The following is a 4278-nucleotide window of genomic DNA, read 5'->3' as shown; positions in this document are numbered from 1 at the left end:
TCATGCGCGTGGCTCTCCTCTGGACTCTCTCAAGCTTCTCCACATCCTTTTTGAATTGTGGAGCCCAAAACTGGACGCAGTACTCCAGTTCATGGATAAAAGTTTTACTTATGAATAGTAGGGATGTGGGTTTGGACAACACTACACACAGTAACATGCAATAGGTCTGCAACACAAATATACCATTTTCATTTGTGTTGAGAGGGCCAAAATATGTGATATTAAAATGCTTAAACTAACACACATTAGAGCATTAGGTTAGCCTGAGCAGGCTGGATTTGAATACATTGTCCCCGAGATCTAGACAGTCACTAGCCTTAGCTGTCTCTCCTATTCTGGACTGTATTTTAGTGCTTTACTGAAGGATTTAGAATCTGTTAGCCCCGTCCATCACTGACCACTCTCCTTTTGACTTGTGAGGCCGGGGGGAAAGGAGTGCCACAAAAGGTCTTTTGTTTAAATATATAAATAATAAATAAAGGAGAATTGTCCTATTCCTATCTTTGTGATTAAAGCAAGAAGTTATCACTTGATGTTATTTTTCAAAATTGGATTGAAATTGATCTATTTCTGAAGACATATGCGTCTCTGTATCCCATAGCTGCATTGTGTGCAAGGCTGTTGGTTGTATCCATTTCCTTCTTATTTTATTTTTTGACCCTTTAAGAAGCTTTATTATCAAGATATAGGGCATTTTTTAACAGATGTGTTGTAATTAAAATGCATTGAGTTTGTTACTTTTTGGAACTAAATGTCTGTGCTGGTAGAAATAAGGTTTTTAAATAAGTGTTTCAGAGGTTTAGTACAACAGCCTATGTTCCAAAAATGTTACAAAAACATAAGTTATTTTTAACTGTCTCAAGTAAATCTTTTAACATTTACCCTTTATGTTTAAAAGTCCCAGTGTGCTTGCATAAAATAATCACCTATTGTATGTTTGAATTTTTAATGAGTTTTTGAATCAATATATTACGTGTGAGAGACAAATGAAATAATGTTATATAGAGCACACTTTGATCAAACGATATTATCAGTTATTTGGTGTTGGGGAGAGAGACCTAGATCACTCATCTCCCACTGACTAGCTTGTTACATATTAATTTTGGGTGGCCCCTGGAGCTGTTAACCCCTGGATTGTCGATGTGTTAACATAGGGGTGGGCAAAATGGCCAATCCGGCTGGTAGCCAGACTCCATTTCCTAGCAGCCCCTGCCCTCATGTCTTGGGCCAGTCTCCATGGAGACCCCAGCCACGCCTGTACAGGAAAGTTCAGGCTGGGGATGCCATGAAGACCAGACTCAGCACACAGCAGAGCAGCGTAGGGAGCTGCTCTGGAGCTGCTGGGAACTTTGAATGAGGGCAGCTTGCTCCAGAGCCAGGGCAGAGCCGCACCCTGCATGCTCTGGGCAGGGGCGCACAAGCAGGAGATTGTGGCTCTGCCCCAGCTCTAGCTGGGAAATGAAGTCCACAGCCAACCGGATCCGGCCCACAGGCCGGACTTTGCTTGTCCCTGCATTAACACCTTTAAGTGGTTTAAAGCTTTTGTTATGCAGCTCAAAGTTATGCCACTCCAGGGCAGGATTATCTCTTGATCTTCATAACCCAGCTCCTCTTCCATTTCGGTGTGGCCACTCCCCACAGATGTGCCGCTCAAATTGAAGGTGTGATTGGAAGCTAGTACTAAGCCTATTAACATTTGTGCAGCTCACAGTGTAACGTGTAACAAGGCCCTCTGTCAGTTAATAGAGGAAAGTGTTTAATCAACAGCGCTATCAAGAGAATAGATGGAACTGAATATGAGTTGTTATTCAACCTATTAAACCATGTTTACAATAAAAACACTTTGCCAATGTAGCTGTACGACTATATTATACTACCAGAGTGCTCTTGACATGGATGCAGCTTAAATAATGGCCTGTTAGTGGTGTAGCTTATTCAGGTACTCCCACATGGAGCGGGGTCATGACTCTGAATAACATTGTTCCAGCAGCAAAAGTCTGTGGGGTAGAGCTGGCCTTACTTGGAAAGAGAAGGTCAATATGGTAACCACCAGTTATATAAATACCTTTGTCATTTAGTGTGATGGTGGCAACAGGGGGTTGTCTTGTTTTTGTTTTATTTTTGTTATTTTTATTGTTTCTAAACTGAAGAAAATTTGAAAATAAAGGCTAGCTTAGAAAGAATCCAGTTACAGGCATTTGATTTGCGGGAGTCTGTTAATCTGACTAATTCACTTTTTTTTTTGCATTTGTTTTATTTTGAAAAGCTTTTTTGTTAAGCTCTGCTGGTGCCATAAATGGAACAGTTAACTGGAAGACTAAGCAAGCCAACAGTTTTATTATCAGCAGAATAAAGGCTGTTGAGAAGAATGGTGAGTTTAGGTTGTAAATGTAAATCCCATTGTGGGTTCAGTCAACATGTGCTTTCAATATTACTTTTGCTTCTTCAGTCATATGCTTGTTTTATTATTAAGTTGATACCTTGAGGTAAGTAATTCTGAAAAAAAGTCCTATAGTTTTCTAATACTCTAAACCTTTGGATTTCTGTGTGTCAGTTTCCCACATTTTTTCCTTTTGCGGCTTATGGCTTTGCTTAAAATAATGGCTGTGTGTATAACTCACTATTGCATATTTTCCTGTCACTCTTGGTTGCTTGAAAATATCTTTGCAGTGTGCTTAATGCAATAACTTAACCCTTAAAATATTTTAAATATTAAAATATTTTTCCATGTTTCTAGATAGAAAAAAATGCTTTTGCATTCATATGAATGCTACTATAGTTGAATTTTACTGCAATCAGTAGATATCTGAGACAATGTTAAGTGGCTCAGAAAGCATTTGGTTTTGTTTGCAGCACTAGTCATTGCCAGGATCCATATATATTGTTAGGAAAGGTGGAGGTTCCCCTTCTCACATCTAGAGCAAGCTGCAGCTCTGCCACCAGTGTGGTGGAACCTCTGAAGTCTGTGGGAGATGAGAATCATACACATTTTTCCTTTCTATAAGCTCTTGTCTCTGATAGTTTAGAACCTGGGCTCTCTGATAGAGAAACTCACATTGCCTGACTGTCCCCAGGATCTGTTAGGTTGGGATTGAATTATTTTGCCTGGGACTAGAGGTAAATGATTTATTTATACCTCCTACCTCTGTTGACAGCCTGTTTACTTCTTTCCCAAGTATGCATGATTTCCAGCTCTTTCAGGCATTAGATCCTAGAATCCACAGAAAAGCTTTCATGGTATTTTTCAAGCAAGGAGTGTAGCAGGAAAACTGATTTATGCTGAGGCTGTTGGCCATAGTCTAGGCCTTCTCAAAACTAAGCAATATATTGTACAGTGCCTTAAAAGGCAGTGGGAAAAGTGAGCACAGTGACTGGTATGGTGGGTGAACCAGGTATATCAGTTTCCCTAAAAGGAAACAAAACCAAAAACTGAATAGGATTGGAATACCTTATCTAAAAAGATGCGATAAGGAACTTGAGGACTAGACAATTTGAGATGAGAAAGTCACAAAAGTAATGGACAAACAAAGACATGCTGTGTGTTTGTGCTGTTTCTCTTGGGAGTCGTTGGGCAGTCGTGGAATTTCTGCTTGAACTGCAGGAAAACCAGGAACAAACATCCCACACACCCAGCAGAGGATGTGAGGCTGGTACCACCAAAAGTCACTCTTATAACATCTAAAAAAGCCACATGGTAGGTCATTTTGCAGGGAGGATACTTGTAATAGTGCTTAGGGGTTACTATTAAAGTTCACTTGATACTGAATCAGACGAGGGGCCGTATCAATCCTTGGGGGTCTCTGGCAAAAAAGAATCCTATTGCAACAAGGAGTAAGAGAAACAATTCAGTGAATGTAGGTGAGGGTTTTTTTGTGCTAGAGTACTTAGTCTATGCCAGGTGACCATTAATAAAGGAATTTAAATACTCTTTTGTAAAAGGTAGAGATTTTATTCTTTTTTCATAAAATGGTGTCACAGACACCATTGATAATATTTGGCAATCTGGTTTATGGGAATAACACTTAGAAGTCAATGAGCATATTCAATTTTGTACCTCAACATTGTAGGTCAGTTGCATGCTCCTTTATAGACTCACTCAGAGATTATTGAGGACACAGAATTGGGGTCAAGAAGAAAAGTTTTCCCCAGGTCGGATTAGCAAAGACTGGATTTTTTTGCCATTCGCTGTAAAATAAGGCATGGACCTCTTCCTGTGAACTTCTGAGCATATATTAATCAACTACTGCTCCATCATTAAAGCAACCAAAACGCTGGCTT

General features: G+C 39.7%; 1 protein-coding gene across 6 annotated transcripts in view; it reads left to right on the top strand.

The window, feature by feature from the left end:
- SGCE (sarcoglycan epsilon) overlaps window positions 1–4278 on the top strand; it is a 72824-nt gene that overhangs the window by 18115 nt on the left and 50431 nt on the right. For 4 of the 6 annotated variants that reach the window (XM_019533433.1, XM_019533426.1, XM_019533420.1 and 1 more), the window contains exon 1: window positions 2292–2371. The gene's annotated coding sequence lies outside the window, so the exon portion shown is untranslated. Of the gene's footprint in view, window positions 1–2266; window positions 2372–4278 lie in introns of those variants that run through there. The other 2 variants (XM_019533450.1, XM_019533441.1) reach the window with 1 other exon arrangement.

The sequence above is a fragment of the Crocodylus porosus genome, unplaced genomic scaffold (assembly GCF_001723895.1).
Source record: "Crocodylus porosus isolate Cpor-Errol unplaced genomic scaffold, CroPor_comp1, whole genome shotgun sequence".
NCBI classification, from domain to species: Eukaryota; Metazoa; Chordata; order Crocodylia; family Crocodylidae; genus Crocodylus; species Crocodylus porosus.
The sequence above is the reverse complement of the archived record's forward strand: the minus strand, read 5'-3'. Positions and strand labels throughout refer to the sequence as shown.